The following is a 12,403-nucleotide window of genomic DNA, read 5'->3' on the forward strand; positions in this document are numbered from 1 at the left end:
GAGCTATAGTGTTAAGCTACAGTCTGTCACACCTGTGGTCCTCATATTACACAGGAGCCTCTTATGGAACACCGGTGTGGCAGTAGTTCTGGATAGAATGTGAATTCATGACATCACTCTGACTCTCTATGATGCTTGGGTATAGCCAATCACAGAGCCCCTGGCCTCGGCCCAGCTCCTCCAGCCTGGTCAGCGCCCGGGCGAGAGGCTGGCAGTGCCAGGCTGGGCAGAGTGTGTGCCAGCGTGTAACATCTGGGGCTGGCAGAGGCACAGGGGGAGCACGGCACAGTCAGGGTTCCTCCGAAACTGGGTTATCAGAGAGGGAGGGAAGGGGAAAGTGTGTTTGTGCGAGAGACAGAGAGTAAGTGTGTGTGTGTGTGTGTGTGTGTGTGTCTGTGTGTGTGTGTGTGTGTGTGTGTGTGTGTGTGTGGTGGTGGTGGGGGGTTGAATTAGAGGGTTGGGTGGTGTGACCCCATTACAACAGTGAGTGTATACAGTCAGACTCTGTGTTCTCTTCTGAGCCCAAATATACACTTGGGGTTTTAATAGAACTTTCAGAGGCAGGTGTGTGTGTGTAACAGGAAATGCACTGTAGGGGTCAGGGCAGCCTGTAGCATCTCCAAGATCAGAAGAGTTTACCTAAAGGTCCAAGGAGTCTCTGGGATCACACATTGAAGAGGGGTTCTGATAAGGTGTGTGTGTGTGTGTGTGTGTGTGTGTGTGTGTGTGTGTGTGTGTGTGTGTGTGTGTGTGTGTGCGTGCGTGCGTGCGTGCGTGCGTGTGCGTGTGTGTGTGCGTGCGCGTGTGAGTGTGTCATCTCTCAAGGCGTCATGCTCATTTAGCAGCTGAGATATGTGATGAGTCTGAGTTGAAGGGCGACCGGCTGACTGAACCCATCTACTGTCTGAGCAGGTGTCATTAGACCTGCGTACAGAGATGGACACCATGGCAGCAGAGGTGCGTCGGGACTGAATGATGAGTCAACTTGGGGAGGGGAGAGGGGCAGAGGAGGGGAGAGGAGAGGAGAGATAGGGGACATGTTGACAATAAGAGGGGAGGGGTATCAGTGTCTCCAGCTCTGGTGCTTGGGACAGGCTGGGGCAGGAGGGAGGGAGAGAGGGAGAAAGAGAGGGAGAGAGAGAGAGAGAGAGAGAGAGAGAGAGAGAGAGAGAGAGCTGGCTGGTGTCACTTTCTGAGGGAGGTGTAGATGTGTGTTAAAGCCAACAGATTATACCCCCACACACCCTAGATCAGAATGCAAATTACAAGGAAATTACAAGGAAACGGTTGAAATGTAAATACAATGAAACAGAAACGGCACTGCTACACTATACTACACTATACTTCACTATCCTACACAATACTACACTGCACTACACTATACTACACTGTACCTCACTATACTACACTGTAGCCTACTATACGAAGATATTAGCTTCTGCCTCCCAAACACACCATTGCTCAGGAGAGGATTATAAACCCTGTTTTAAATCCTCCGTAGGAAATAAGAGAAACCTCTGCATACATAAACATACAGTAACACTTTTCTACAGATACATACTGTATTCTACAGATACTGTACATACAGTACAGTGTTCTACATATACAGTAACATTGTGGTCCACTATACAGTATACAGTAACACAACAGTACAGAAAAGCAGAGTGAGCTGAGAATGATATGAGAGGAGGTGAAGGGGATGAGAGAATGAGAGGAGAAGGGAGTGGAGAGAGGGGGAGAGGAGGAGGAGGAAGAGGAGGAGGAGGAGAGATGGGTGTCCCTCCATCATCAGAATCGCAAACCTAACACCACTCTTACACGACCCTTGTCCCCTGGGCCCTGGCTCCTGGATGTCACATGTCCATCCCAGCCCTGTCCCCGCGTCACCAGATACTGCACTAAGGAAATGGAATATGGATGTCGCGGGGAATTTGACTAAAATGGACACCCACGACGGTTTTGGGTACAGTCGTGTGTATAAATATTCATGGTGGTTGCAGCCAAGATACATAGGCCTATATATTTTTATATCTGACTGTTTCCCCACCTGCCCAGCTGTGCAGGGTATTCTCACGCCCTGGTGGACCTGGGCTTTATGAACAGTACATGGGGAATAGGCCTACAGTGTTTGTGTTGAACGGTGTGGATATGCATGGTGAGACTGCGCACAGTGTGAAGTACTGCAGCCTGTAGATGAGAACGGGGAAGAACTTTTCTCGTGACTGTAAAATCAGCTCAAGATAGAAATGTCATATTTGAATATTTAAACGACCTACAGCTTTGAGTGGGAGTGCGTAAGGCATCAATATACAACTGATTTGCAGCGTAGGCTTCTGTAAACTGACACTAAACACCACTGCCTTTCATGTTTCAAAAGTAGAGCCTTTTAAAAAATACAAAGCTATGGGCTACATAAAGTTAAATACATTGACTTTGAATTTTATGAGATTTGAAACGGAAGAAATTGCGTAGGCTAGACCTCGAATTGGAAATGTTTTTCCTCAGAATTGTGGGCAACATAGCCTGCTGTAAGTTACACAACCAATGCCCCTTAAGGAATCTTATCAGACTTGTTCTCAAGCCTTTATCACAGTGACAGACGTACGAGCCCCTTCATCCTTATCCTGGATGCTTTTCTCAGAAAACCCCCAGCAACTGACAGATATTGATCAAACGCGCCAAAGACAGACCGCGGTTTTATCAGTCAGAGGCACCTTGTATAAGAAGTGGAAATTATTAATGCTATAAAAAGCTAGGCCTACATGTATAAACTCATGTCAATTCACGTAAACGTCTCTTCAGTGGTAGACTGAAAGTGTATTCGAAACTGAAACAGCATTCGGGGAATGGAAATCCAGAAGTAGCCTACGCTAGACTAGTCAGTCTAGACCTAACTAACCTATTTGGGATTCTGCCATTATAATCAGAAGCAATTTCAGCATTGTTTAGTAAACATTTCAAAGTAAGCACATGATAATCAGAATTAAATTCAATTGGGTGTTACATCTCACCACTTGCTCTGCTGACCTTTTCAAAGTGTCAACCCACAACTAGCTAATATCTTTCTACGTTATGAACGAAAGTAAGATAATGACAGATTCTGTAAGATAACTTACTGTTAAAGTTCCAGGGCGCGAGCCCGCCAGCTCCAGTGCCGTTACTGGCGTCCATGGCGCATGCTGTGGATGGTTCTCAGCCCGCGAAAATCCCTCTCAGTCTCACTGGAAGTTTCCCCCGTCGGAGAGTGAAAGCGCAGTCCACATTTTGTGCGATTTAAAAATTATATATATATTCTTACATCATACGCGTGTGCATGCAGAGTGTCTCTCGTATCAGACCATTTCAAATGACCATTGGCCAGTGCGCCCTGCGAGCCCAGGCGCAAGCTTCTCTCTCTCTCTCTCTCTCTCTCTCTCTCTCTCTCTCTCTTTCGAGCGGTGTCCGCCAGATGTGCAGTTGTCCGCGAGACTCTGATTTCCAAGTTTTTAGGCTCTCAGGCAGCGAGCAAGCGGACCATGAATGATGTCATGCGAATCTAACCAATCACCTGAAGGCCTTGTGGCAGTCAATTTTTGCTCTATCTTAGTTTTGCAGCTCAGATAACAGGTGCAAGGGGCTCCCGCTCCGTGAAAACGGTCGTGAAGCGAATTGTCAGTAAAATGTTCATATATTTTAAGATTAAGACGCATTAAATTTGGAGAACTTTAGAAATGATTGGTTCATCAGTTCATCAGTTTTCACGCTGTTAAAGTAAGATAACGACAGATAGGGAGAAAGAGAATAAAAGATTTGTGAGCTGCAAGAGACGCGCCTCTCTTGGAACTGTTCCGTTTCAGCACTGCGCGAATGGACAGCTCCTCGTCGCTTCTCACAGCTCGTTCTCTAGCAGCGCAAGATGAGAGCCGTGTGTGAAACTTTGCCGTGTGTATATTAACCTTATATGATCTGCTGTTCATCTCTGTCACACAAAACACTCAGATAATCACACTCTGCAGCCGAAGCAGTTGGAAGAATAACTAGACTATAGCCTAATATCGATCTCCTAAATGGTAAAAGGTCAACCCCTGGGTTCCGCGTTCAAGAGGGTTGCCTCGACAGCCCTAGGCTACTCATCCTAAGTTGCTGATGAGTGTGTGCACGGGGAGGTTTTGGCGACTCTCTCTCTCTCCCTCTCCCTCTCTCTCTCTCTCTCTCTCTCTCTCACACACACACACACACACACACACACATACGCACACACACACGCACACACACACACACACACACACACACACACACACACACACACACACACACACACACACACACACACAGATAATCTAGCCCCTTCGGCGCGGACTTTCTGACGAAGGTTTCATAGCAACCGAGCAGCCAGGGACGTATTTAGCCTAATTCCACCGCCACGGCAGAGCCAGCGCACCGCAGGCAACCAGAGACATACATAAACATTCCATTTGTTACTTAGACCGTCCTTCATCTCCTCGTCAGAAACTATGGTCAATGCTGTTTTGTCTGTGCACATGACGTGCGAGAGTGTTCTGATGCGGTGCGTGGATGCGTGCGTGGCGTGCGTGCGTGTGGAGAGAGAGTTTGTGTGTGTCCAGCTCTCTGTCTTTCTCTGTCTCTCTCGCTCGCTCTCTCACACACGCACGAACGCCATGCCACGCACGCACGCACGCACGCACGCATCCACACACACACACACACACACACACGCACACACACACACACACAGGGGTTGAGTGAGTGTTCCTGGAGTTATATCAGTAGTAGGCTGTAAGTTATGGCTGCCACAGGAACAGGGTCAGGCTGTAGTCTTCATGGCTCTAAATCTTGGTCTGACTGGAGGCTGTAGAATGTTTCTACACACACACACACACACACACACACACACACACACACACACACACACACACACACACACACACATACACATCCCCTTAGGGTGCGTGTCCACCGGGGAGCTGTATTTTAGAGCTGCCGCTGTTTTCTCATTGTTGTGGGTAATGAGTAATGAGCTCTAGGGCGCTATAGAGGCGAGAGCTGTGTTCCGAGCGCTTTTTAACACTATAGCACCATGAGCTCTAGGCTTTTTTTATAGTTGAAAAAAGTTTAACTCTTTGGGCTAGAGCGCAGGCTGTAACGACTGTTCTGACAATGACAATGGTCAGTTTTTGGCAAAACCGCAGACAGCGAACGTTAGCACTAGCTAACATTAGCTAGATATCTTAACTTGGCTAGTTAATCTGCAGTCTGCAAAAACACGACACTCGTTGCTAACGTAGCTGTAAAACATCAGTAGGCTATCCTAGCCAGCTCTAAACTCCAGGGGCCTCATTTATCATTGAGGTACGCCTTCTTTTACACGGTCTTTTTCGCGAGTTCAGGCGTACGCCATTTGCCCCCCCCCCACATTGCGATTTATCAAGCCGTAAGGGCGAAAATTTAGTCGCCTTTCTCCGCGCTTTTGTAGGACACCTCTCAGCTTGTCGTACCGATTTACACGGTGTTCTACGCCCTTCTTGAACACAGGGGGAACTGGCGACGCAGGTGGTGCGTCGGTGAATTACTATGTTTGATGGAGAGAATAAGAGCGACAGTTCATGAACGCACAATCATGTAGGCTACTAGGCCAATTCAGCACAAACATATATCGCAATGCAAGATTAGACGTGTCCTCTAACCGGCTCATTCATGGTTCGATATGGATTTGTTCCCCAAACTGTACCTATGCGCTGTCCCAAACCCTTCCGCGCTATATGTCACACACTTAATGCAGGCACTCCATCAAACGCAAATCATTGACAAATTAGATTGTCATTAATATGTGATCATGTGGACCTGTTTGCTGTTTGGTAAGCATATAAATGACAGTCCTCCTGTGCGTAATGCGAGCCTAAATGAATCCGGCGCTACTCGGCCTACTGGCCGAGATAGAACTCCAAAGAGGTGACGGCGATGGCGACTGCACCCACATAAGGGCACCATCAGTGAATGAATACGTCTATGTGAATCGCAAAAATGTGCACACTATAAATACCCAAATCATATGTGACGCCGACATGCTCATCACAAGTGTAGTGGCACGGTGGCCTGGCTCCACGCATGACTCATCACAGCAAAAAGTCCAGTGTTGAATTAACTCTTACAGAGTCAATTTCAACACTTTTTCAGGGTTTATATAGCTCCACACTCACCTGAGTCAAATCAACACTTTCAAAATAGTTAAACATTTAACACCATGTCAAGAGTTCCTTCTTTCACCCTTTACCAGAGTTAAAGTGCCAGTGTCTCTGAGTTAAAGGTTTGACTCTTTACCAGAGTTAAAATAACACTACAGGGTAAGAGTTAAAATAACACTACAGGAGTAGACACATAACACTGCTCTGAGTTATGATTTACTCTTTACCAGAGTTAAAATAACACTACAGGATTAGACACATAACACTGCTCTGAGTTATGATTTACTCTTTACCAGAGTTAAAATAACACTACAGGAGTAGACACATAACACTGCTCTGAGTTATGATTTACTCTTTACCAGAGTTAAAATAACACTACAGGATTAGACACATAACACTGCTCTGAGTTATGATTTACTCTTTACCAGAGTTAAAATAACACTACAGGATTAGACACATAACACTGCTCTGAGTTAAGATTTACTCTTTACCAGAGTTAAAATAACACTGCAGGATTAGACACATAACACTGCTCTGAGTTATGATTTACTCTTTACCAGAGTTAAAGGATTAGACACAACACTGCTCTGAGTTTAACTGAATTTATTCAACTGCTGACTGCTGGGATACACATTCTGACACAGGAAACAAATCAGCATTGTCTAGTCAAAGGATGCAAGCACATATTTGTTAAGGAATCTGGCTCTCAGCTCCCTGACTCTGGGTGTCTCCTTCATTTTTCCCACATCTATGTTGTACACCGTTGTCTGCAAGAATGTGTAGAAGCTAACAAGGGCAGCATCGTAAGACACGTTAAACACAAAGTGAACTTTGAAAAGTTCATCAAATGCCCCGAGCGAGCGGTTTGCCTGGCATGGGATGAGGTGCTTATCCATGGCGATGTAGAAGCAGTCAATCTTGCTCTTCTGACGCCCAACCGCAAGGAGGTACGGCTGCCGACCAGGCTGGTTCTGGAGGTGCTCGTCCAAACTGCAGCATGACTAGGGTTGACATAAGGAAAATGAACATTAGACAAGAATAATGTGCAGCTGTAACCCTTGTAAAGGCCTTGCCCAGGGGCAGAGTCAGACACGCATGCAGACACGGACATGTCAATGGTCAAGCTACTCTACCAACTGTGCCAAGAGAGCTGGCTCCCTTGGCAAAGCGGAGTGAGTTTAACCAATCCACTCGTCATTCTGGATTTGCAAAGATTAGAAGTGATTATTTAAACAGTCATCCCAAATAATAAATATTACCTTGTGAAAGACTAAAAGTCTCTCAAATGCATCAGAGGCAGAGACTTTTGGAGACTTCGGTCCCCCTGGTGGTGGTGGAAGGAGATGCAACAGCAACAACAGGGAGGCCATTTCTGGGTCGTAAGCTGAGGACAAGAGTCACAAGAATAGATAGAACAGAGGTATTAAATCTGGGGGCAGGTGATGTTTTTGGTTCTGTTCGATGGTTAACAACAAGCTAAATAAATACAACTTACTTGTTGCATCATCAAGGTCACTTCCTGGGGGACTTTCTGCTGACTGCACCAAGCGCTGCAACTCTGGTGTGGAAGTGAGCTGTGACGCCTCTTTGATGATGCATGGCTTGAAGAGCACATCCCATTTCTGTAACAGCTGGGAGGCGGTCTCATCTCCAAACAGGAGAGTGAAGTCTTGCTCCACCTTTAAGAAAGATGACATTAAATTGCTGTGTAGTAGTTTCGGTTTGTGATGAGGTTGGCTCCCTTCCCCCTCACCCTCTGTACCCCCCTCACTTTATTTTAAGCATTTTCCGTATCATGAAAAACGCTATAATAAATAATAGGAACTACTTTCAAATGTAGCAGTATTCTAAAGATCGCATTTCAAACGTACCAGCCCTTTTGTATCCAGGAATCTTGGGAAAAGGGAGAGGACATCAACACCTTTGCCTGGGTCATTAACAAGCTTCTGGCGGTGCTGAAAGGTCTCTCTCATCTTCTGGAAAATCAGGGAGTTGTCAGCGGTATGGTTGAGTAAAGACATGGCCTCTTTGCAAGCATCTCCATCAAGTTGCTCTTCCAAGTTGCTCTTCCCAGCCCTCTGGGAAGTTGGGCCTCCTGGATAAAGAAAGAGTAAAAAGTTTAGCACAGGCAGGTGCTGGATTAAAAAAAAACATTGTTCGAAGAGCAGTGGCTTGAAATGTCACTAGATTACATTGAGAAAGGAGCTATTGTGTATGGATTTTCTTCTTCTTATACCTCCTGAAGGAAGGTCAGTAGAGCTGCTTGGCAGTGCAGATGATTGACGATTCTGCCTTCTGCTGACGGTTCTGCTGACGGTTTTCAGACGCCAAGAAAGGAATCCTGTGTGGCTTGCAGCATCATAGAAGTGTTCCTGAAATGTAAATAAATTAATACATTGTTAAACTTCGCTCATAAGAAGTCAGATAATTCAAACGCCAGTGTGATGCACACAGCTTCATGTCACATCATGCAAGTAGTGTCATGCAAACAATAATGACTTACATATCCTTTCTTTGAATATGGATCCTTGAGGGAAGGGAACAGTGTCACTATACCAAGAGCATAATGTTCTCTGGTTGCTTTGGTGGGGAGGCAACTGAGAGGAGATATTAAATCAAATTTAAAGGGTTAGTTCGCTATTTTGGACATCTAGCCCCATTTCCCACATTCCTAGTATGTACCGCTACAGAGTCAAATTTCACTGAACCTTCTAGTATTGGGTTTTGGTGCAAACAAGAACATGAAGAAACACACATACCCATGAGTATCAGTCATATGAGCCACCAGGATGTTAACCATTCGGCGTCTTGTGCCATCTTTTAAGGTTTCTGTTCTTTGGTACTCCTGTAGTACTTCTTCACCACCAGACTTGCCTCTTAGCACTGCTTCAACCATCTAATGAAAAGCAAAAACAAAACATGGTTAACTTTTCTATGGGCTAAGAATGAAAAAATGTAAAGGAACCCATTAGAATCAAATCTTTATACCCGTTTAGCAGGCATTGCTCCAGGTGTATCCTCAATCCTTTGTCTCTTGCTAGGGACCTCTTCGATTTCAAGGATTGCAGTTGATGCATTTGAGCTGAAGCTTGAGTCAGACATCTCAGACATCTCAGAAGCAGGGGTGCTTGGACCAGAAAATTCTAAAACAGAAAAAATCTTAGCTTAATAATTTGATTCAGTAGTTTGTAGAGTGCTTGAATATACCTAAAAAAGCATAGAGGCACGCACATCCAGACACTGTGGCAGAGTTCTGGACAGAAGACAATTTCAGTAATAAAGTGATGTCGCTCACCAGATCTGAGCTCTCAAAGTGAATATACTGACGCCGAGTCAAAAGGGTAACATTCGGGCAATATGTCAGACAGCCACATAAATTCACGTTGGGAACCCAAATCTGGTGTGCGGACATCACTTCATTCATCCATCATTATATCTGCCTTTAAACCTCACCTTCATCTGAGAAAACTGTCAATACCACATTGCCTTGACCAACGAGGTCACTGAATATCTCATCATCAACTTCTGTCCCTGATGCATCCTTGTATGTAACGTTTGCATCAGGTGGCAGGCAAAATCTCTCGATAACTGGAAAAGATGGGACTAGAGTGAGATTAAACTGAAGATGCTTTTAAGGTCAACACTGTTTCTTGTCTCACAGCAAATGACTATTCACCTTAAATACATCCACCATTATATAATTATTAAACAGACCAAGAGAATTGTCCCTCACAATCTGCTCACACTGATGTGATTTTGACTACTCCCGGCTCCCTGCTGGAGGTTGGCTTGGTGTGTTCTGTGTCCTACAGGTGGTGATTGGAGAGGTTGCGCACCTGTGGAGGACGTGCCATAGCTGTTAAGAGACCAGAGGCGTCACTCACAACAGCCGTTCCCTTTTTTCTCTACGTGTTGTGCCGAATTCTCACTCCCCGCAGATTTCCACTCCCCTCCACTGCACCTGACGTTTCTGGAGGTAGCTTGCGGGGCTAAGGTGCCTGGTGTAGGTGTGTGAGGCGGTAGGGGCATTTCCCGGAGCCACCACGCACCATAGCCCCGCAAGCTACCTCCGGAGGAATCGTGGAGGGGAGTGCAAATCTGCAGGGAGTGAGAATTCGGGACAACACCTTTGCGGAGAAAAGAGCGGACGGCCATTATGAGTGAGGCCTCTGAACTCCCAGTCCTCCCTCTCTTCCCCCTCCAGAGAATTTTGGTTGTTGATTATTTGATTTCACGCCATACAACACCCACACCCACCATACCGTTTTCACTACATCCATGCACTGCTCAACACTACTAATTCTCATTAACACAACTCATCTTTAGTATTTGTAATTGAGCTAAGTATAGGTTAAATAAATATTCTTAAAACGTGCCTTGGTTGTGCGACTCCCCATTTGTTGCGGTCCTGTAACAAGCTGGGCCGTAACAAAGTGGGGAGTCGCACAACCAAGGCAAGTTAAGAATATTTATTTAACCTATACTAAGCTAAATTACAAATACTCAAGATGGCATGTTAATGAGAATCAGTAGCGTTTAGCAGTGCATGGATGTAGTGAAAACAGTATGGTGGGTGTGGGTGTTATATGGTGTGAAATCAAACAAACAATCAAAATGCTCTGGAGGGGGAAGAGAGCGAGGGCTGGGAGTTATGGTCTTTTAACAGTTATGGCACCCCTGCCACAGGTGCAGCTGGTTGCAATCACAGGTGCACAACCTCTCCAATCACCACCAGTAGGACATAGAACACACCAAGCCAACCCCCAACAGGGAGCCAGGAGTCATCACATGATACACTCTTGTCAAATAACTCCAACACTAAAAGCCATTTAAATCAGAAAGTGTTAAAATAACACTGGGAGTTGAAATCACACTGATGTGATCAACTCTTGTCAAAGAACTCCAACGCTAAACAACATTTAAATCAGAATGTGTTGAAATAACACTCTGGGAGTTGAAATCAACTCTGAAATATTTAAACCTGAAACAGCTAGCCTAAACAATGTTTAAAGTTAGCTAACATTACCATTTTCATTGAATTGCTTGAAGTCAAACCGTCCATCTTCAACATCCAACTTCACATACTTCTGACATTGGCCGCACTTCACCTGGACCAGCATTTTCCTCAGAAATGCAAGAAAGTTCGACAAATTAAAATGAATGCTAGCCAAGTTATCTAGACCCAGACACAAGGTCGGAGTGTAGCTAGCTAATCTAGACTGTTACTATGATTACAAACGGATTTTCAGTCTGTTTCTCCAGCCTGGAACAGTTTTATATGGAAAAAGAAACAAGCTGTGTTTTCCATGCAAATTGCTAAATCCATTAAATTGGACTGGAGACATTTGCTAACATTACCTAGCTAACGTTAGCTAGTTAGCTAGCTAGCTCGCTCAGCTAAGTTAATTAATTCTGGTCGATGACCTGGGCCAATTAACAACGTTGTGAAGTATAGCACCCCATAGATGTTTCATTGTATTGTAACCTACACAAAGCACCAAATTATAATTGTTTTAATAAGTTAACTCACCGGTAATTGCACTTCCACGACGTTAGCGGTTGCACCATGCATGGAAGATGAAAATGGCTCAAGCACGAACTGAAGTGAAAGAAAGGCGCGCGCTGTTGAACAGTTGGGTACACCACGTGATCAACTCTGTCCAATCAGAATAACACCCTGGGAGTCGAGGTCAACTCATAACCACTCAATTACATCTCCATGGAGTTGAAATCACACTGATATGATCAACTCTGTCAAATAACTCCAACACTAAAATACATTTAAATCAGAAAGTGTTAAAGTAACACTCTGTGAGTTGAAATCACACTGATGTGATCAACTCTGTCAAATAACTCCCACACTAAAAGACATTTAAATCAGAAAGTGTTAAAGTAACACTCTGTGAGTTGAAATCACACTGATGTGATCAACTCTGTCAAATAACTCCAACAATAAACACCATTTAAATCAGAATGTGTTGAAATAACACTCTGGGAGTTTAAATCAACTCTGAAATATTCAACCCTGGAATTTCAACACTCCAGTTTTTGCTGTGATGGCGCACAGCAGGGTAGGGCTAGACTGGAGGCAGGCGCTGCGCGTGACGGCTGGCTTGGTGTGTTCATAGCCAAGATACATATTCTTTGTCTTTTTTACTTTAATCTTTATTAGCATTTTCCATCCATACAACGACAATACCATAAAACATAAAAACTTACAA

The 12,403-nt window shown here is 44.9% G+C and overlaps 1 long non-coding RNA gene across 1 annotated transcript; it reads right to left on the reverse strand.

The window, feature by feature from the left end:
* Window positions 1-8,684: 8,684 nt before the first annotated feature.
* On the reverse strand, window positions 8,685-11,785 carry LOC311308203. The gene is made up of 6 exons (XR_014630416.1): window positions 11,713-11,785; window positions 11,209-11,306; window positions 9,636-9,770; window positions 9,171-9,325; window positions 8,942-9,078; window positions 8,685-8,779 (listed from the first exon to the last, which is right to left on the reverse strand). It is a non-coding gene; the product is annotated as an uncharacterized lncRNA (long non-coding RNA).
* Between the last annotated feature and the right edge of the window lie 618 nt (window positions 11,786-12,403).

The sequence above is a fragment of the Borostomias antarcticus genome, assembly GCF_949987555.1.
Source record: "Borostomias antarcticus genome assembly, chromosome: 4".
In the NCBI taxonomy this organism is placed as follows: Eukaryota; Metazoa; Chordata; class Actinopteri; order Stomiiformes; family Stomiidae; genus Borostomias; species Borostomias antarcticus.